The sequence below is a fragment of the Lepisosteus platostomus genome, chromosome 4 (genome assembly GCF_059453375.1).
Source record: "Lepisosteus platostomus isolate fLepPlt1 chromosome 4, fLepPlt1.hap1, whole genome shotgun sequence".
Lineage (NCBI taxonomy): Eukaryota > Metazoa > Chordata > Actinopteri > Semionotiformes > Lepisosteidae > Lepisosteus > Lepisosteus platostomus.
Window position 1 is genome coordinate 47,015,839 of NC_142614.1, and position 24,097 is coordinate 47,039,935.

The window sequence follows — 24,097 nt, forward strand, 5'->3', positions numbered from 1 at the left end:
TAGTGGCAATTGTAATACGAACCTTTACATGGAACAATATATGCTTATTGTATACTTTATTTCTGATGCATGTTACAAACAGAAGAAATAGTGCAAATTTAAATCAGATTCACATTAGATACATTTATTATACGCCAACACTGCTACATTAAGTATTTCTGAGTGATCTGGAGTCATTTGGGTAACATTTTTAGCACAGTGTTTTGATGCCCGGATTTTGAAACTTTTTCTATAAGTACCCGAGCTAGGGTTAGGGTTTAAACACTCCTGGAAATGTTTTGATGCAGTTTCTGTGGTTTCAGATGTGTTTAAATTGCAGGAAAGGTGTTGTTTTGTTGTTTCCTCAACAAATAAATTTTGCCCGAATTTGAAGTTTTTGCTGAGCCATGTACCTGTCAATCAAAAATGGTCAAAAACCCAAAGTTTGCAAACACACTTTCTGCATGATAATCTCACTTATTTTTGCATTTCAGTCTATATAAAATGATGCTATCGTATTGTAATACGAACCTTTACATGGAACAATATATGCTTATTGTATACTTTATTTCTGATGCAGGTTATAAATAGAAGAAATAGTGCAAATTTAAAACAGATTCACATTAGATACATTTATTATACGCCAACACTGCTACATTAAGTATTTCTGAGTGATCTGGAGTCATTTGGGTAACATTTTTAGCACAGTGTTTTGATGCCGGGATTTTGAAACTTTTTCTATAAGTACCCGAGCTAGGGTTAAGGTTAGGGTTTATACACTCCTGGAAATGTTTTGATGCATTTTCTGTGGTTTCAGATGCATTTAAATTCCAGTGAAGGTGTTGTTTTGTTGTTTCCTCAACAAATACATTTTGCCCAATTTTGCAGTTTTTGCTTAGCCATGTACCTGTCAATCAAAAATGGTCAAAAACCCAAAGTTTGCAAACACACTTTCTGCATGATCATCTCACTTATTTTTGCATTTCAGTCTATATAAAATGATGCTATCGTATTGTAATACGAACCTTTCCATGGAACAATATATGCTTATTGTATACTTTATTTCTGATGCAGGTTATAAATAGAAGAAATAGTGCAAATTTAAAACAGATTCACATTAGATACATTTATTATACGCCAACACTGCTACATTAAGTATTTCTGAGTGATCTGGAGTCATTTGGGTAACATTTTTAGCACAGTGTTTTGATGCCGGGATTTTGAAACTTTTTCTATAAGTACCCGAGCTAGGGTTAGGGTTAGGGTTTATACACTCCTAGAAATGTTTTGATGCATTTTCTGTGGTTTCAGATGCATTTAAATTCCAGGGAAGGTGTTGTTTTGTTGTTTCCTCAACAAATACATTTTGCCCAATTTTGCAGTTTTTGCTTAGCCATGTACCTGTCAATCAATAATGGTCAAAAATCAAAGTTTGCACACACACTTTCTGCATGATAATGTCACTTATTTTTTCATTTCAGTCTATATAAAATGATGCTTTGCGGTAAGATTTAGTGGCAATTGTAATACGAACCTTTACATGGAACAATATATGCTTATTGTATACTTTATTTCTGATGCAGGTTACAAAAAGAAGAAATAGTGCAAATTTAAATCAGATTCACTTTAGATACATTTATTATACTCCACGACTGCTACATTAAGTATTTCTGAGTGATCTGGAGTCATTTGGGTAACATTTTTAGCACAGTGTTTTGATGCCGGGATTTTGAAACTTTTTCTATAAGTACCCGAGCTAGGGTTAGGGTTAGGATTTTTACACTCCTGGAAATGTTTTGATGCATTTTCTGTGGTTTCAGATGCATTTAAATTCCAGGAAAGGTGTTGTTTTGTTGTTTCCTCAACAAATACATTTTGCCCAATTTTGCAGTTTTTGCTTAGCCATGTACCTGTCAATCAAAAATTGTCAAAAACCCAAAGTTTGCAAACACACTTTCTGCATGATCATCTCACTTATTTTTGCATTTCAGTCTATATAAAATGATGCTATCGTATTGTAATACGAACCTTTACATGGAACAATATATGCTTATTGTATACTTTATTTCTGATGCAGGTTATAAATAGAAGAAATAGTGCAAATTTAAAACAGATTCACATTAGATACATTTATTATACGCCAACACTGCTACATTAAGTATTTCTGAGTGATCTGGAGTCATTTGGGTAACATTTTTAGCACAGTGTTTTGATGCCGGGATTTTGAAACTTTTTCTATAAGTACCCGAGCTAGGGTTAGGGTTTATACACTCCTGGAAATGTTTTGATGCATTTTCTGTGGTTTCAGATGCATTTAAATTCCAGGAAAGGTGTTGTTTTGTTGTTTCCTCAACAAATACATTTTGCCCAATTTTGCAGTTTTTGCTTAGCCATGTACCTGTCAATCAAAAATGGTCAAAATTCCAAAGTTTGCAAACACACTTTCTGCATGTTAATCTCACTTATTTTTGCATTTCAGTCTATATAAAATGATGCTTTGCGGTAAGATTTAGTGGCAATTGTAATACGAACCTTTACATGGAACAATATATGCTTATTGTATACTTTATTTCTGATGCAGGTTACAAAAAGAAGAAATAGTGCAAATTTAAATCAGATTCACATTAGATACATTCTTTATACGCCAACACTGCTACATTAAGTATTTCTGAGTGATCTGGAGTCATTTGGGTAACATTTTTAGCACAGTGTTTTGATGCTGGGATTTTGAAACTTTTTCTATAAGTACCCGAGCTAGGGTTAGGGTTTAAACACTCCTGGAAATGTTTTGATGCATTTTCTGTGGTTTCAGATGTGTTTAAATTGCAGGAAAGGTGTTGTTTTGTTGTTTCCTCAACAAATAAATTTTGCCCGATTTTGAAGTTTTTGCTGAGCCATGTACCTGTCAATCAAAAATGGTCAAAAACCCAAAGTTTGCAAACACACTTTCTGCATGATAATCTCACTTATTTTTGCATTTCAGTCTATATAAAATGATGCTTTGCGGTAAGATTAAGTGGCAATTGTAATACGAACCTTTACATGGAACAATATATGCTTATTGTATACTTTATTTCTGATGCAGGTTACAAAAAGAAGAAATAGTGCAAATTTAAATCAGATTCACTTTAGATACATTTATTATACTCCAAGACTGCTACATTAAGTATTTCTGAGTGATCTGGAGTCATTTGGGTAACATTTTTAGCACAGTGTTTTGATGCTGGGATTTAGAAACTTTTTCTATAAGTACCCGAGCTAGGGTTAGGGTTTAAACACTCTTGGAAATGTTTTGATGCATTTTCTGTGGTTTCAGATGCATTTAAATTCCAGGAAAGGTGTTGTTTTGTTGTTTCCTCAACAAATACATTTTGCCCAATTTTGCAGTTTTTGCTTAGCCATGTACCTGTCAATCAAAAATGGTCAAAAACCCAAAGTTTGCAAACACACTTTCTGCATGATAATCTCACTTATTTTTGCATTTCAGTCTATATAAAATGATTCTATCGTATTGTAATACGAACCTTTACATGGAACAATATATGCTTATTGTATACTTTATTTCTGATGCAGGTTATAAATAGAAGAAATAGTGCAAATTTAAAACAGATTCACATTAGATACATTTATTATACGCCAACACTGCTACATTAAGTATTTCTGAGTGATCTGGAGACATATGGGTATCATTTTTAGCACAGTGTTTTGATGCCGGGATTTTGAAACTTTTTCTATAAGTACCCGAGCTAGGGTTAGGGTTAGGATTTTTACACTCCTGGAAATGTTTTGATGCATTTTCTGTGGTTTCAGATGCATTTAAATTCCAGGAAAGGTGTTGTTTTGTTGTTTCCTCAACAAATACATTTTGCCCAATTTTGCAGTTTTTGCTTAGCCATGTACCTGTCAATCAAAAATGGTCAAAATTCCAAAGTTTGCAAACACACTTTCTGCATGTTAATCTCACTTATTTTTGCATTTCAGTCTATATAAAATGATGCTTTGCGGTAAGATTTAGTGGCAATTGTAATACGAACCTTTACATGGAACAATATATGCTTATTGTATACTTTATTTCTGATGCAGGTTACAAACAGAAGAAATAGTGCAAATTTAAATCAGATTCACATTATATACATTTTTTATACTCCAAGACCGCTACATTAAGTATTTCTGAGTGATCTGGAGTCATTTGGGTAACATTTTTAGCACAGTGTTTTGATGCCATTATTTTGAAACTTTTTCTTTAAGTACCCGAGCTAGGGTTAGGGTTAGGGTTTAAACACTCCTGGAAATGTTTTGATGCATTTTCTGTGGTTTCAGGTGCATTTAAATTCCAGGAAAGGTGTTGTTTTGTTGTTTCCTCAACAAATAAATTTTGCCCAATTTTGCAGTTTTTGCTTAGCCATGTACCTGTCAATCAAAAATGGTCAAAAACCCAAAGTTTGCAAACACACTTTCTGCATGATAATGTCACTTATTTTTTCATTTCAGTCTATATAAAATGATGCTTTGCGGTAAGATTTAGTGGCAATTGTAATACGAACCTTTACATGGAACAATATATGCTTATTGTATACTTTATTTCTGATGCAGGTTACAAAAAGAAAAAATAGTGCAAATTTAAATCAGATTCACTTTAGATACATTTATTATACTCCACGACTGCTACATTAAGTATTTCTGAGTGATCTGGAGTCATTTGGGTCACATTTTTAGCACAGTGTTTTGATGCCGGGATTTTAAAACGTTTTCTATAAGTACCCGAGCTTGGGTTAGGGTTAGGGTTTAAACACTCCTGGAAATGTTTTGATGCATTTTCTGTGCTTTCAGATGCGTTTAAATTGCAGGAAAGGTGTTGTTTTGTTGTTTCCTCAACAAATACATTTTGCCCAATTTTGAAGTTTTTGCTTAGCCATGTACCTGTCAATCAAAAATGGTCAAAAATCCAAAGTTTGCAAACACACTTTCTGCATGATAATGTCACTTATTTTTGCATTTCAGTCTATATAAAATGATGCTTTGCGGTAAGATTTAGTGGCAGTTGTCATACGAACCTTTACATGGAACATAATTTGCTTATTGTATACTTTATTTCTGATGCAGGTTACAAAAAGAAGAAATAGTGCAAATTTAAAACAGATTCACATTAGATACATTTATTATACTCCAAGACTGCTACATTAAGTATTTCTGAGTGATCTGGAGTCATTTGGGTAACATTTTTAGCACAGTGTTTTGATGCTGGGATTTAGAAACTTTTTCTATAAGTACCCGAGCTAGGGTTAGGGTTAGGGTTTAAACACTCCTGGTAATGTTTTGATGCATTTTCTGTGGTTTCAGATGCGTTTAAATTCCAGGAAAGGTGTTGTTTTGTTGTTTCCTCAACAAATAAATTTTGCCCAATTTTGCAGTTTTTGCTTAGCCATGTACCTGTCAATCAAAAATGGTCAAAAACCCAAAGTTTGCAAACACACTTTCTGCATGATAATCTCACTTATTTTTGCATTTCAGTCTATATAAAATGATGCTTTGCGGTAAGATTTAGTGGCAATTGTAATACGAACCTTTACATGGAACAATATATGCTTATTGTGTACTTTATTTCTGATGCAGGTTACAAAAAGAAGAAATAGTGCAAATTTAAAACAGATTCACATTAGATACATTTGTTATACTCCAAGACTGCTACATTAAGTATTTCTGAGTGATCTGGAGTCATTTGGGTAACATTTTTAGCACAGTGTTTTGATGCTGGGATTTAGAAACTTTTTCTATAAGTACCCGAGCTAGGGTTAGGGTTAGGGTTTAAACACTCCTGGTAATGTTTTGATGCATTTTCTGTGGTTTCAGATGCATTTAAATTCCAGGAAAGGTGTTGTTTTGTTGTTTCCTCAACAAATAAATTTTGCCCAATTTTGCAGTTTTTGCTTAGCCATGTACCTGTCAATCAAAAATGGTCAAAAACCCAAAGTTTGCAAACACACTTTCTGCATGATAATCTCACTTATTTTTGCATTTCAGTCTATATAAAATGATGCTTTGCGGTAAGATTTAGTGGCAATTGTAATACGAACCTTTACATGGAACAATATATGCTTATTGTGTACTTTATTTCTGATGCAGGTTACAAAAAGAAGAAATAGTGCAAATTTAAAACAGATTCACATTAGATACATTCTTTATACGCCAACACTGCTACATTAAGTATTTCTGAGTTATCTGGAGTCATTTGGGTAACATTTTTAGCACAGTGTTTTGATGCCGGGATTTTGAAACTTTTTCTATAAGTACCCGAGCTAGGGTTAGGGTTTATACAATCCTGGAAATGTTTTGATGTATTTTCTGTGGTTTCAGATGCGTTTAAATTCCAGGAAAGGTGTTGTTTTGTTGTTTCCTCAACAAATACATTTTGCCCAATTTTGCAGTTTTTGCTTAGCCATGTACCTGTCAATCAAAAATGGTCAAAAATCTAAAGTTTGCAAACACACTTTCTACATGATAATCTCACTTATTTTTGCATTTCAGTCTATATAAAATGATGCTTTGCGGTAAGATTTAGTGGCAATTGTCATACGAACCTTTACATGGAACATAATTTGCTTATTGTATACTTTATTTCTGATGCAGGTTACAAAAATAAGAAATAGTGCAAATTTAAAACAGATTCACATTACTGTAGATACATTTATTATACTCCAAGACTGCTACATTAAGTATTTCTGAGTGATCTGGAGTCATTTGGGTAACATTTTTAGCACAGTGTTTTGATGCCGGGATTTTGAAACTTTTTCTATAAGTACCCGAGCTAGGGTTAGGGTTTAAACACTCCTGGAAATGTTTTGATGCATTTTCTGTGCTTTCAGATGCGTTTAAATTCCAGGAAAGGTGTTGTTCTGTTGTTTCTTCAACAAATACATTTTGCCCAATTTTGCAGTTTTTGCTTAGCCATGTACCTGTCAATCAAAAATGGTCAAAAATCCAAAGTTTGCGAATACACTTTCTGCATGATAATCTCACTTATTTTTGCAATTCAGTCTATATAAAATGATGCTTTGCGGTAAGATTTAGTGGCAATTGTAATACGAACCTTTACATGGAACAATATATGCTTATTGTATACTTTATTTCTGATGCAGGTTACAAAAAGAAGAAATAGTGCAAATTTAAAACAGATTCACATTAGATACATTCTTTATACCCCAACACTGCTACATTAAGAATTTCTGAGTGATCTGGAGTCATTTGGGTCACATTTTTAGCACAGTGTTTTGATGCCGGGATTTTAAAACTTTTTCTATAAGTACCCGAGCTAGGGTTAGGGTTTAAACACTCCTGGAAATGTTTTGATGCATTTTCTGTGCTTTCAGATGCGTTTAAATTCCAGGAAAGGTGTTGTTCTGTTGTTTCCTCAACAAATACATTTTGCCCAATTTTGCAGTTTTTGCTTAGCCATGTACCTGTCAATCAAAAATGGTCAAAAATCCAAAGTTTGCGAATACACTTTCTGCATGATAATCTCACTTATTTTGCAATTCAGTCTACATAAAATGATGTTTTGCGGTAAGATTTAGTTTCAATTGTAATACAAACCTTTAAATGGAACAATATATGCTTATTGTATACTTTATTTCTGATGCAGGTTACAAAATGAAGAAATAGTGCAAATTTAAAACAGATTCACATTAGATACATTTGTTATACTCCAAGACTGCTACATTAAGTATTTCTGAGTGATCTGGAGTCATTTGGGTAACATTTTTAGCACAGTGTTTTGATGCTGGGATTTAGAAACTTTTTCTATAAGTACCCGAGCTAGGGTTAGGGTTAGGGTTTAAACACTCCTGGTAATGTTTTGATGCATTTTCTGTGGTTTCAGATGCATTTAAATTCCAGGAAAGGTGTTGTTTTGTTGTTTCCTCAACAAATAAATTTTGCCCAATTTTGCAGTTTTTGCTTAGCCATGTACCTGTCAATCAAAAATGGTCAAAAACCCAAAGTTTGCAAACACACTTTCTGCATGATAATCTCACTTATTTTTGCATTTCAGTCTATATAAAATGATGCTTTGCGGTAAGATTTAGTGGCAATTGTAATACGAACCTTTACATGGAACAATATATGCTTATTGTGTACTTTATTTCTGATGCAGGTTACAAAAAGAAGAAATAGTGCAAATTTAAAACAGATTCACATTAGATACATTTGTTATACTCCAAGACTGCTACATTAAGTATTTCTGAGTGATCTGGAGTCATTTGGGTAACATTTTTAGCACAGTGTTTTGATGCTGGGATTTAGAAACTTTTTCTATAAGTACCCGAGCTAGGGTTAGGGTTAGGGTTTAAACACTCCTGGTAATGTTTTGATGCATTTTCTGTGGTTTCAGATGCATTTAAATTCCAGGAAAGGTGTTGTTTTGTTGTTTCCTCAACAAATAAATTTTGCCCAATTTTGCAGTTTTTGCTTAGCCATGTACCTGTCAATCAAAAATGGTCAAAAACCCAAAGTTTGCAAACACACTTTCTGCATGATAATCTCACTTATTTTTGCATTTCAGTCTATATAAAATGATGCTTTGCGGTAAGATTTAGTGGCAATTGTAATACGAACCTTTACATGGAACAATATATGCTTATTGTGTACTTTATTTCTGATGCAGGTTACAAAAAGAAGAAATAGTGCAAATTTAAAACAGATTCACATTAGATACATTCTTTATACGCCAACACTGCTACATTAAGTATTTCTGAGTTATCTGGAGTCATTTGGGTAACATTTTTAGCACAGTGTTTTGATGCCGGGATTTTGAAACTTTTTCTATAAGTACCCGAGCTAGGGTTAGGGTTTATACAATCCTGGAAATGTTTTGATGTATTTTCTGTGGTTTCAGATGCGTTTAAATTCCAGGAAAGGTGTTGTTTTGTTGTTTCCTCAACAAATACATTTTGCCCAATTTTGCAGTTTTTGCTTAGCCATGTACCTGTCAATCAAAAATGGTCAAAAATCTAAAGTTTGCAAACACACTTTCTACATGATAATCTCACTTATTTTTGCATTTCAGTCTATATAAAATGATGCTTTGCGGTAAGATTTAGTGGCAATTGTCATACGAACCTTTACATGGAACATAATTTGCTTATTGTATACTTTATTTCTGATGCAGGTTACAAAAATAAGAAATAGTGCAAATTTAAAACAGATTCACATTACTGTAGATACATTTATTATACTCCAAGACTGCTACATTAAGTATTTCTGAGTGATCTGGAGTCATTTGGGTAACATTTTTAGCACAGTGTTTTGATGCCGGGATTTTGAAACTTTTTCTATAAGTACCCGAGCTAGGGTTAGGGTTTAAACACTCCTGGAAATGTTTTGATGCATTTTCTGTGCTTTCAGATGCGTTTAAATTCCAGGAAAGGTGTTGTTCTGTTGTTTCTTCAACAAATACATTTTGCCCAATTTTGCAGTTTTTGCTTAGCCATGTACCTGTCAATCAAAAATGGTCAAAAATCCAAAGTTTGCGAATACACTTTCTGCATGATAATCTCACTTATTTTTGCAATTCAGTCTATATAAAATGATGCTTTGCGGTAAGATTTAGTGGCAATTGTAATACGAACCTTTACATGGAACAATATATGCTTATTGTATACTTTATTTCTGATGCAGGTTACAAAAAGAAGAAATAGTGCAAATTTAAAACAGATTCACATTAGATACATTCTTTATACCCCAACACTGCTACATTAAGAATTTCTGAGTGATCTGGAGTCATTTGGGTCACATTTTTAGCACAGTGTTTTGATGCCGGGATTTTAAAACGTTTTCTATAAGTACCCGAGCTAGGGTTAGGGTTAGGGTTTAAACACTCCTGGAAATGTTTTGATGCATTTTCTCTGCATTCAGATGCGTTTAAATTGCAGGAAAGGTGTTGTTTTGTTGTTTCCTCAACAAATACATTTTGCCCAATTTTGCAGTTTTTGCTTAGCCATGTACCTGTCAATCAAAAATGGTCAAAAATCCAAAGTTTGCAAACACACTTTCTGCATGATAATCTCACTTATTTTTGCATTTCAGTCTATATAAAATGATGCTTTGCAGTAAGATTTATTGGCAATTGTCATACGAACCTTTACATGGACCATAATTTGCTTATTGTATACTTTATTTCTGATGCAGGTTACAAAAAGAAGAAATAGTGCAAATTTAAAACAGATTCACATTAGATACATTCTTTATACGCCAACACTGATACATTAAGTATTTCTGAGTGATCTGGAGTCATTTGGGTAACATTTTTAGCACAGTGTTTTGATGCCGGGATTTTGAAACTTTTTTTATAAGTACCCGAGCTAGGGTTAGGGTTAGGGTTTAAACACTCCTGGAAATGTTTTGATGCATTTTCTGTGGTTTCAGATGCATTTAAATTCCAGGAAAGGTGTTGTTTTGTTGTTTGCTCAACAAATAAATTTTGCCCAATTTTGCAGTTTTTGCTTAGCCATGTACCTGTCAATCAAAAATGGTCAAAAATCCAAAGTTTGCATGCACACTTTCTGCATGATAATCTCACTTATTTTTGCATTTCAGTCTATATAAAATGATGCTTTGCGGTAAGATTTAGTGGCAATTGTCATACGAACCTTTACATGGAACATAATTTGCTTATTGTATACTTTATTTCTGATGCAGGTTACAAAAAGAAGAAATAGTGCAAATTTAAAACAGATTCACATTAGATACATTTATTATACTCCAAGACTGCTACATTAAGTATTTCTGAGTGATCTGGAGTCATTTGGGTAACATTTTTAGCACAGTGTTTTGATGCCGGGATTTTGAAACTTTTTCTATAAGTACCCGAGCTAGGGTTAGGGTTTAAACACTCCTGGAAATTTTTTGATGCATTTTCTGTGCTTTCAGATGCGTTTAAATTCCAGGAAAGGTGTTGTTCTGTTGTTTCCTCAACAAATACATTTTGCACAATTTTGCAGTTTTTGCTTAGCCATGTACCTGTCAATCAAAAATGGTCAAAAATCCAAAGTTTGCGAATACACTTTCTGCATGATAATCTCACTTATTTTTGCAATTCAGTCTATATAAAATGATGCTTTGCGGTAAGATTTAGTGGCAATTGTAATACGAACCTTTACATGGAACAATATATGCTTATTGTATACTTTATTTCTGATGCAGGTTACAAAAAGAAGAAATAGTGCAAATTTAAAACAGATTCACATTAGATACATTCTTTATACCCCAACACTGCTACATTAAGAATTTCTGAGTGATCTGGAGTCATTTGGGTCACATTTTTAGCACAGTGTTTTGATGCCGGGATTTTAAAACGTTTTCTATAAGTACCCGAGCTAGGGTTAGGGTTTAAACACTCCTGGAAATGTTTTGATGCATTTTCTGTGCATTCAGATGCGTTTAAATTCCAGGAAAGGTGTTGTTTTGTTGTTTGCTCAACAAATAAATTTTGCCCAATTTTGCAGTTTTTGCTTAGCCATGTACCTGTCAATCAAAAATGGTCAAAAATCCAAAGTTTGCAAATACACTTTCTGCATGATAATCTCACTTAATTTTGCATTTCAGTCTACAAAAAATGATGTTTTGCGATAAGATTTAGTTTCAATTGTAATACAAACCTTTAAATGGAACAATATATGCTTATTGTTTACTTTATTTCTGATGCAGGTTACAAAATGAAGAAATAGTGCAAATTTAAAACAGATTCACATTAGATACATTTGTTATACTCCAAGACTGCTACATTAAGTATTTCTGAGTGATCTGGAGTCATTTGGGTAACATTTTTAGCACAGTGTTTTGATGCCGGGATTTTGAAACTTTTTCTATAAGTACCCGAGCTAGGGTTAGGGTTTAAACACTCCTGGAAATGTTTTGATGCATTTTCTGTGCTTTCAGATGCGTTTAAATTCCAGGAAAGGTGTTGTTCTGTTGTTTCCTCAACAAATACATTTTGCACAATTTTGCAGTTTTTGCTTAGCCATGTACCTGTCAATCAAAAATGGTCAAAAATCCAAAGTTTGCGAATACACTTTCTGCATGATAATCTCACTTATTTTTGCAATTCAGTCTATATAAAATGATGCTTTGCGGTAAGATTTAGTGGCAATTGTAATACGAACCTTTACATGGAACAATATATGCTTATTGTATACTTTATTTCTGATGCAGGTTATAAAATGAAGAAATAGTGCAAATTTAAAACAGATTCACATTAGATACATTTGTTATACTCCAAGACTGCTACATTAAGTATTTCTGAGTGATCTGGAGTCATTTGGGTAACATTTTTAGCACAGTGTTTTGATGCTGGGATTTAGAAACTTTTTCTATAAGTACCCGAGCTAGGGTTAGGGTTAGGGTTTAAACACTCCTGGAAATATTTTGATGCATTTTCTGTGGTTTCAGATGCATTTAAATTCCAGGAAAGGTGTTGTTTTGTTGTTTCCTCAACAAATAAATTTTGCCCAATTTTGCAGTTTTTGCTTAGCCATGTACCTGTCAATCAAAAATGGTAAAAAATCCAAAGTTTGCATGCACACTTTCTGCATGATAATGTCACTTATTTTTTCATTTCAGTCTATATAAAATGATGCTTTGCGGTAAGATTTAGTGGCAATTGTAATACGAACCTTAACATGGAACAATATATGCTTATTGTATACTTTATTTCTGATGCAGGTTACAAAAAGAAGAAATAGTGCAAATTTAAATCAGATTCACTTTAGATACATTTATTATACTCCACGACTGCTACATTAAGTATTTCTGAGTGATCTGGAGTCATTTGGGTCACATTTTTAGCACAGTGTTTTGATGACGGGATTTTAAAACGTTTTCTATAAGTACCCGAGCTAGGGTTAGGGTTAGGGTTTAAACACTCATGGAAATGTTTTGATGCATTTTCTGTGCTTTAAGATGCGTTTAAATTACAGGACAGGTGTTGTTTTGTTGTTTCCTCAACAAATAAATTTTGCCCAATTTTGCAGTTTTTGCTTAGCCATGTACCTGTCAATCAAAAATGGTCAAAAATCCAAAGTTTGCGAATACACTTTCTGCATGATAATCTCACTTATTTTTGCCTTTCAGTCTATATAAAATGATGTTTTGCGGTAAGATTTAGTGGCAATTGTAATACGAACCTTTACATGGAACAATATATGCTTATTGTGTACTTTATTTCTGATGCAGGTTACAAAAAGAAGAAATAGTGCAAATTTAAAACAGATTCACATTAGATACATTCTTTATACGCCAACACTGCTACATTAAGTATTTCTGAGTTATCTGGAGTCATTTGGGTAACATTTTTAGCACAGTGTTTTGAAGCCGGGATTTTGAAACTTTTTCTATAAGTACCCGAGCTAGGGTTAGGGTTAGGGTTTAAACACTCCTGGAAATGTTTTGATGCATTTTCTGTGGTTTCAGATGCATTTAAATTCCAGGAAAGGTGTTGTTTTGTTGTTTCCTCAACAAATACATTTTGCCCAATTTTGCAGTTTTTGCTTAGCCACGTACCTGTCAATCAAAAATTGTCAAAATTCCAAAGTTTGCAAACACACTTTCTGCATGTTAATTTCACTTATTTTTGCATTTCAGTCTATATAAAATGATGCTTTGCGGTAAGATTTAGTGGCAATTGTAGTACGAACCTTTACATGGAACAATATATGCTTATTGTATACTTTATTTCTGATGCAGGTTACAAAAAGAAGAAATAGTGCAAATTTAAATCAGATTCACATTAGATACATTTATTATACTCCAAGACTGCTACATTAAGTATTTCTGAGTGATCTGGAGTCATTTGGGTAACATTTTTAGCACAGTGTTTTGAAGCCGGGATTTTGAAACTTTTTCTATAAGTACCCGAGCTAGGGTTAGGGTTAGGGTTTAAACACTCCTGGAAATGTTTTGATGCATTTTCTGTGGTTTCAGATGCATTTAAATTCCAGGAAAGGTGTTGTTATGTTGTTTCCTCAACAAATACATTTTGCCCAATTTTGCAGTTTTTGCTTAGCCATGTACCTGTCAATCAAAAATGGTCAAAAATCCAAAGTTTGCATGCTCACTTTCTGCATGATAATCTCACTTATTTTTGCATTTCAGTCTATATAAAATGATGCTTTGCGGTAAGATTTAGTGGCAATTGTAATACGAACCTTTACATGGAACAATATATGCTTATTGTATACTTTATTTCTGATGCAGGTTACAAAAAGAAGAAATAGTGCAAATTTAAAACAGATTCACATTAGATACATTTATTATACTCCAAGATTGCTACATTAAGTATTTCTGAGTGATCTGGAGTCATTTGGGTAACATTTTTAGCACAATGTTTTGATGCCGGGATTTTGAAACTTTTTCTATAAGTACCCGAGCTAGGGTTAGGGTTTAAACACTCCTGGAAATGTTTTGATGCATTTTCTGTGATTTCAGATGCGTTTAAATTCCAGGAAAGGTGTTGTTTTGTTGTTTCCTCAACAAATACATTTTGCCCAATTTTGCAGTTTTTGCTTAGCCATGTACCTGTCAATCAAAAATGGTCAAAAATCCAAAGTTTGCAAACACACTTTCTGCATGATAATCTCACTTATTTTTGCATTTCAGTCTATATAAAATGATGCTTTGCAGTAAGATTTATTGGCAATTGTCATACGAACCTTTACATGGAACATAATTTGCTTATTGTATACTTTATTTCTGATGCAGGTTACAAAAAGAAGAAATAGTGCAAATTTAAAACAGATTCACATTAGATACATTCTTTATACGCCAACACTGATACATTAAGTATTTCTGAGTGATCTGGAGTCATTTGGGTAACATTTTTAGCACAGTGTTTTGATGCCGGGATTTTGAAAGTTTTTTTATAAGTACCCGAGCTAGGGTTAGGATTAGGGTTTAAACACTCCTGGAAATGTTTTGATGCATTTTCTGTGGTTTCAGATGCATTTAAATTCCAGGAAAGGTGTTGTTTTGTTGTTTCCTCAACAAATAAATTTTGCCCAATTTTGCAGTTTTTGCTTAGCCATGTACCTGTCAATCAAAAATAGTCAAAAATCCAAAGTTTGCGAATATATTTTCTGCATGATAATCTCACTTATTTTTGCAATTCAGTCTATATAAAATAATGCTTTGCGGTAAGATTTAGTGGCAATTGTAATACGAACCTTTACATGGAACAATATATGCTTATTGTATACTTTATTTCTGATGCATGTTACAAAAAGAAGAAATAGTGCAAATTTAAAACAGATTCACATTAGATACATTCTTTATACCCCAACACTGCTACATTAAGAATTTCTGAGTGATCTGGAGTCATTTGGGTCACATTTTTAGCACAGTGTTTTGACGCTGGGATTTTGAAACTTTTTCTATAAGTACCCGAGCTAGGGTTAGGGTTTAAACACTCCTGGAAATGTTTTGATGCATTTTCTGTGGTTTCAGATGTGTTTAAATTGCAGGAAAGGTGTTGTTTTGTTGTTTGCTCAACAAATAAATTTTGCCCAATTTTGCAGTTTTTGCTTAGCCATGTACCTGTCAATCAAAAATGGTCAAAAATCCAAATTTTGCAAGCACAGTTTCTGCATGATAACCTCACTTATTTTTGCATTTCAGTCTATATAAAATGATGCTTTGCGTTAAGATTTAGTGGCAATTGTAATACGAACCTTTACATGGAACAATATATGCTTTTTGTGTACTTTATTTCTGATGCAGGTTACAAAAAGAAGAAATAGTGCAAATTTAAAACAGATTCACATTAGATACATTCTTTATACGCCAACACTGCTACATTAAGTATTTCTGAGTGATCTGGAGTCATTTGGGTAAAATTTTTAGCACAGTGTTTTGATGCCGGGATTTTGAAACTTTTTCTATAAGTACCCGAGTTAGGGTTAGGGTTAGGATTTATACACTCCTGGAATTGTTTTGATGCATTTTCTGTGGTTTCAGATGCATTTAAATTCCAGGAAAGGTGTTGTTTTGTTGTTTCCTCAAGAAATACATTTTGCCCAATTTTGAAGTTTTTGCTTAGCCATGTACCTGTCAATCAAAAATGGTCAAAAATCCAAAGTTTGCAAACACACTTTCTGCATGTTAATTTCACTTATTTTTGCATTTCAGTCTATATAAAATGATGCTTTGTGGTAAGATTTAGTGGCAATTGTCATACGAACCTTTACATGGAACAATATATGCTTATTGTATACTTTATTTCTGATGCAGGTTACAAAAAGAAGAAATAGTGCAAATTTAAATCAGATTCACATTAGATACATTTATTATACTCCAAGACTGCTACATTAAGTATTTCTGAGTGATCTGGAGTCATTTGGGTAACATTTTTAGCACAGTGTTTTGAAGCCGGGATTTTGAAACTTTTTCTATAAGTACCCGAGCTAGGGTTAGGGTTAGGGTTTAAACACTCCTGGAAATGTTTTGATGCATTTTCTGTGCATTCAGATGCGTTTAAATTCCAGGAAAGGTGTTGTTCTGTTGTTTCCTCAACAAATACATTTTGCCCAATTTTGCAGTTTTTGCTTAGCCATGTACCTGTCAATCAAAAATGGTCAAAAATCCAAATTTTGCAAGCACAGTTTCTGCATGATAATATCACTTATTTTTGCATTTCAGTCTATATAAAATGATGTTTTGCGGTAAGATTTAGTGGCAATTGTAATACGAACCTTTACATGGAACAATATATGCTTATTGTATACTTTATTTCTGATGCAGGTTACAAAAAGAAGAAATAGTGCAAATTTAAAACAGATTCACATTAGATAGATTCTTTATACACCAACACTGCTACATTAAGTATTTCTGAGTTATCTGGAGTCATTTGGGTAACATTTTTAGCACAGTGTTTTGATGCCGGGATTTTGAAACTTTTTCTATAAGTACCCGAGCTAGGGTTAGGGTTTATACAATCCTGGAAATGTTTTGATGCATTTTCTGTGCTTTCAGATGCGTTTAAATTCCAGGAAAGGTGTTGTTTTGTTGTTTCCTCAACAAATACATTTTGCCCAATTTTGCAGTTTTTGCTTAGCCATGTACCTGTCAATCAAAAATGGTCAAAAATCCAAAGTTTGCAAATACACTTTCTGCATGATAATCTCACTTATTTTTGCATTTCAGTCTACATAAAATGATGTTTTGCGGTAAGATTTAGTTTCAATTGTAATACAAACCTTTAAATGGAACAATATATGCTTATTGTATACTTTATTTCTGATGCAGGTTACAAAATGAAGAAATAGTGCAAATTTAAAACAGATTCACATTAGATACATTTGTTATACTCCAAGACTGCTACATTAAGTATTTCTGAGTGATCTGGAGTCATTTGGGTAACATTTTTAGCACAGTGTTTTGATGCTGGGATTTAGAAACTTTTTCTATAAGTACCCGAGCTAGGGTTAGGGTTAGGGTTTAAACACTCCTGGAAATGTTTTGATGCATTTTCTGTGCTTTCAGATGCGTTTAAATTCCAGGAAAGGTGTTGTTTTGTTGTTTCCTCAACAAATACATTTTGCCCAATTTTGAAGTTTTTGCTTAGCCATGTACCTGTCAATTAAAAATGGTCAAAAATCCAAAGTTTGCAAACACACTTTCTGCATGATAATCTCACTTATTTTTGCATTTCAGTCTATATAAAATGATGCTTTGCGGTAATATTTATTGGCAGTTGTCATACGAACCTTTACATGGAACATAATTTGCTTATTGTATACTTTATTTCTGATGCAGGTTACAAAAAGAAGAAATAGTGCAAATTTAAAACAGATTCACATTAGATACATTTATTATACTCCAAGACTGCTACATTAAGTATTTCTGAGTGATCTGGAGTCATTTGGGTAACATTTTTAGCACAGTGTTTTGATGCCGGGATTTTGAAACTTTTTCTATAAGTACCCGAGCTAGGGTTAGGGTTAGGGTTTAAACACTCCTGGAAATGTTTTGATGCATTTTCTGTGCATTCAGATGCGTTTAAATTCCAGGAAAGGTGTTGTTCTGTTGTTTCCTCAACAAATACATTTTGCCCAATTTTGCAGTTTTTGCTTAGCCATGTACCTGTCAATCAAAAATGGTCAAAAATCCAAATTTTGCAAGCACAGTTTCTGCATGATAATATCACTTATTTTTGCATTTCAGTCTATATAAAATGATGTTTTGCGGTAAGATTTAGTGGCAATTGTAATACGAACCTTTACATGGAACAATATATGCTTATTGTATACTTTATTTCTGATGCAGGTTACAAAAGGAAGAAATAGTGGAAATTTAAAACAGATTCACATTAGATACATTTGTTATACTCCAAGACTGCTACATTAAGTATTTCTGAGTGATCTGGAGTCATTTGGGTAACATTTTTAGCACAGTGTTTTGATGCTGGGATTTAGAAACTTTTTCTATAAGTACCCGAGCTAGGGTTAGGGTTAGGGTTTAAACACTCCTGGAAATGTTTTGATGCATTTTCTGTGGTTTCAGATGCATTTAAATTCCAGGAAAGGTGTTGTTTTGTTGTTTCCTCAACAAATACATTTTGCCCAATTTTGCAGTTTTTGCTTAGCCATGTACCTGTCAATCAAAAATGGTTAAAAGTCCAAAGTTTGCAAACACACTTTCTGCATGATAACCTCAATTATTTTTGCATTTCAGTCTATATAAAATGATGCTTTGCGTTAAGATTTAGTGGCAATTGTAATACGAACCTTTACATGGAACAATATATGCTTATTGTATACTTTATTTCTGATGCAGGTTACAAAAAGAAGAAATAGTGCAAATTTAAAACAGATTCACATTAGATACATTTATTATACTCCAAGACTGCTACATTAAGTATTTCTGAGTGATCTGGAGTCATTTGGGTAACATTTTTAGCACAGTGTTTTGATGCCGGGATTTTGAAACTTTTTCTATAAGTACCCGAGCTAGGGTTAGGGTTTAAACACTCCTGGAAATGTTTTGATGCATTTTCTGTGCTTTCAGATGCGTTTAAATTCCAGGAAAGGTGTTGTTCTGTTGTTTCCTCAACAAATACATTTTGCCCAATTTTGCAGTTTTTGCTTAGCCATGTACCTGTCAATCAAAAATAGTCCAAAATCCAAAGTTTGCGAATACACTTTCTGCATGATAATCTCACTTATTTTTGCAATTCAGTCTATATAAAATGATGCTTTGCGGTAAGATTTAGTGGCAATTGTAATACGAACCTTTACATGGAACAATATATGCTTATTGTATACTTTATTTCTGATGCAGGTTACAAAAAGAAGAAATTGTGCAAATTTAAAACAGATTCACATTAGATACATTCTTTATACCCCAACACTGCTACATTAAGAATTTCTGAGTGATCTGGAGTCATTTGGGTCACATTTTTAGCACAGTGTTTTGATGCCGGGATTTTAAATCGTTTTCTATAAGTACCCGAGCTAGGGTTAGGGTTAGGGTTTAAACACTCCTGGAAATGTTTTGATGCATTTTCTGTGCATTCAGATGCGTTTAAATTCCAGGAAAGGTGTTGTTTTGTTGTTTGCTCAACAAATAAATTTTGCCCAATTTTGCAGTTTTTGCTTAGCCACGTACCTGTCAATCAAAAATGGTCAAAATTCCAAAGTTTGCAAACACACTTTCTGCATGTTAATTTCACTTATTTTTGCATTTCAGTCTACATAAAATGATGCTTTGCGGTAAGATTTAGTGGCAATTGTCATACGAACCTTTACATGGAACAATATATGCTTATTGTATACTTTATTTCTGATGCAGGTTACAAAAAGAAGAAATAGTGCAAATTTAAAACAGATTCACATTAGATACATTCTTTATACCACAACACTGCTACATTAAGTATTTCTGAGTGATCTGGAGTCATTTGGGTAACATTTATAGCACAGTGTTTTGATGCCGGGATTTTGAAACTTTTTCTATAAGTACCCGAGCTAGGGTTAGGGTTTAAACACTCCTGGAAATGTTTTGATGCATTTTCTGTGATTTCAGATGCATTTAAATTCCAGGAAAGGTGTTGTTTTGTTGTTTCCTCAACAAATACATTTTGCCCAATTTTGCAGTTTTTGCTTAGCCACGTACCTGTCAATCAAAAATGGTCAAAATTCCAAAGTTTGCAAACACACTTTCTGCATGTTAATTTCACTTATTTTTGCATTTCAGTCTATATAAAATGATGCTTTGCGGTAAGATTTAGTGGCAATTGTCATACGAACCTTTACATGGAACAATATATGCTTATTGTATACTTTATTTCTGATGCAGGTTACAAAAAGAAGAAATAGTGCAAATTTAAATCAGATTCACATTAGATACATTTGTTATACTCCAAGACTGCTACATTAAGTATTTCTGAGTGATCTGGAGTCATTTGGGTAACATTTTTAGCACAGTGTTTTGATGATGGGATTTTGAAACTTTTTCTATAAGTATCCGAGCTAGGGTTAGGGTTAGGATTTATACACTCCTGGAAATGTTTTGATGCATTTTCTGTGCTTTCAGATGCGTTTAAATTGCAGGAAAGGTGTTGTTTTGTTGTTTCCTCAACAAATACATTTTGCCCAATTTTGCAGTTTTTGCTTAGCCATGTACCTGTCAATCAAAAATGGTCAAAAATCCAAAGTTTGCGAATACACTTTCTGCATGATAATCTCACTTATTTTTGCAATTCAGTCTATATAAAATGATGCTTTGCGGTAAGATTTAGTGGCAATTGTAATACGAACCTTTACATGGAACAATATACTGTATGCTTATTGTGTACTTTATTTCTGATGCAGGTTACAAAAAGAAGAAATAGTGCAAATTTAAAACAGATTCACATTAGATACATTCTTTATACGCCAACACTGCTACATTAAGTATTTCTGAGTTATCTGGAGTCATTTGGGTAACATTTTTAGCACAGTGTTTTGATGCCGGGATTTTTAAACTTTTTCTATAAGTACCCGAGCTAGGGTTAGGGTTTAAACACTCCTGGAAATGTTTTGATGCATTTTCTGTGATTTCAGATACGTTTAAATTCCAGGAAAGGTGTTGTTTTGTTGTTTGCTCAACAAATACATTTTGCCCAATTTTGCAGTTTTTGCTTAGCCACGTACCTGTCAATCAAAAATGGTCAAAATTCCAAAGTTTGCAATCACACTTTCTGCATGTTAATTTCACTTATTTTTGCATTTCAGTCTACATAAAATGATGCTTTGCGGTAAGATTTAGTGGCAATTGTCATACGAACCTTTACATGGAACAATATATGCTTATTGTATACTTTATTTCTGATGCAGGTTACAAAAAGAAGAAATAGTGCAAATTTAAATCAGATTCACATTAGATACATTTATTATACTCCAAGACTGCTACATTAAGTATTTCTGAGTGATCTGGAGTCATTTGGGTAACATTTATAGCACAGTGTTTTGATGCCGGGATTTTGAAACTTTTTCTATAAGTACCCAAGCTAGGGTTAGGGTTTAAACACTCCTGGAAATGTTTTGATGCATTTTCTGTGCTTTCAGATGCGTTTAAATTCCAGGAAAGGTGTTGTTCTGTTGTTTCCTCAACAAATACATTTTGCCCAATTTTGCAGTTTTTGCTTAGCCATGTACCTGTCATACAAAAATGGTCAAAAATCCAAAGTTTGCAAATACACTTTCTGCATGATAATCTCACTTATTTTTGCATTTCAGTCTACATAAAATTATGTTTTGCGGTAAGATTTAGTTTCAATTGTAATACAAACCTTTTAATGGAACAATATATGCTTATTGTATACTTTATTTCTGATGCAGGTTACAAAATGAAGAAATAGTGCAAATTGAAAACAGATTCACATTAGATACATTTGTTATACTCCAAGACTGCTACATTAAGTATTTCTGAGTGATCTGGAGTCATTTGGGTAACATTTTTAGCACAGTGTTTTGATGATGGGATTTTGAAACTTTTTCTATAAGTATCCGAGCTAGGGTTAGGGTTAGGATTTATACACTCCTGGAAATGTTTTGATGCATTTTCTGTGCTTTCAGATGCGTTTAAATTGCAGGAAAGGTGTTGTTTTGTTGTTTCCTCAACAAATACATTTTGCCCAATTTTGCAGTTTCTGCTAAGCCATGTAACTGTCATTCAAAAATGGTCAAAAACACAAAGTTTGCAAACACACTTTCTGCATGATAATCTCACTTATGTTTGCATTTCAGTCTATATAAAATGATGCTTTGCGGTAAGATTTAGTGGCAATTGTAATACGAACCTTTACTTGGAACAATATATTATTGTATACTTTATTTCTGATGCAGGTTAAAAAAGAAGAAATAGTGCAAATTTTAAACAGATTCACATCAGATACATTCTTCATACGCCAACACTGCTACATTAAGTATTTCTGAGTGATCTGGAGTCATTTGGGTAAAATTTTTAGCACAGTGTTTTGATGCCGGGATTTTGAAACTTTTTCTATAAGTACCCGAGCTAGGGTTAGGGTTAGGATTTATACACTCCTGGAAATGTTTTGATGCATTTTCTGTGGTTTCAGATGCGTTTAAATTCCAGGAAAGGTGTTGTTTTGTTGTTTCCTCAACAAATAAATTTTGCCCAATTTTGCAGTTTTTGCTGAGCCATGTACCTGTCAATCAAAAATGGTCAAAAACACAAAGTTTGCAAACAAACTTTCTGCATGATAATCTCACTTATTTTTGCATTTCAGTCTATATAAAATGATGCTTTGCGGTAAGATTTAGTGGCAATTGTAATACGAACCTTTACATGGAACAATATATGCTTATTGTATACTTTATTTCTGATGCAGGTTAAAAAAGAAGAAATAGTGCAAATTTAAAACAGATTCACATTAGATATATTTATTATACTCCAAGACTGCTACATTAAGTATTTCTGAGTGATCTGGAGTCATTTGGGTAACATTTTTAGCACAGTGTTTTGATGCCGGGATTTTGAAACTTTTTCTATAAGTACCCGAGCTAGGGTTAGGGTTAGGGTTTATACAATCCTGGAAATGTTTTGATGCATTTTCTGTGGTTTCAGATGCATTTAAATTCCAGGAAAGGTGTTGTTTTGTTGTTTCCTCAACAAATACATTTTGCCCAATTTTGCAGTTTTTGCTTAGCCATGTACCTGTCAATCAAAAATGGTCAAAATTCCAAAGTTTGCAAACACACTTTCTGCATGTTAATCTCACTTATTTTTGCATTTCAGTCTATATAAAATGATGCTTTGCGGTAAGATTTAGTGGCAATTGTAATACGAACCTTTACATGGAGCAATATATGCTTATTGTATACTTTATTTCTGATGCAGGTTACAAAAAGAAGAAATAGTGCAAATTTAAATCAGATTCACATTAGATACATTTATTATACTCCAAGACTGCTACATTAAGTATTTCTGAGTGATCTGGAGTCATTTGGGTAACATTTTTAGCACAGTGTTTTGATGCCGGGATTTTGAAACTTTTTCTATAAGTACCCGAGCTAGGGTTAGGGTTAGGGTTTATACAATCCTGGAAATGTTTTGATGCATTTTCTGTGGTTTCAGATGCATTTAAATTCCAGGAAAGGTGTTGTTTTGTTGTTTCCTCAACAAATACATTTTGCCCAATTTTGCAGTTTTTGCTTAGCCATGTACCTGTCAATCAAAAATGGTCAAAATTCCAAAGTTTGCAAACACACTTTCTGCATGTTAATCTCACTTATTTTTGCATTTCAGTCTATATAAAATGATGCTTTGCGGTAAGATTTAGTGGCAATTGTAATACGAACCTTTACATGGAACAATATATGCTTATTGTATACTTTATTTCTGATGCAGGTTACAAAAAGAAGAAATAGTGCAAATTTAAAATAGATTCACATTAGATACATTTATTATACTCCAAGACTGCTACATTAAGTATTTCTGAGTGATCTGGAGTCATTTGGGTAACATTTTTAGCACAGTGTTTTGATGCCGGGATTTTGAAACTTTTTCTATAAGTACCCGAGCTAGGGTTAGGGTTAGGATTTATACACTCTTGGAAATGTTTTGATTCATTTTC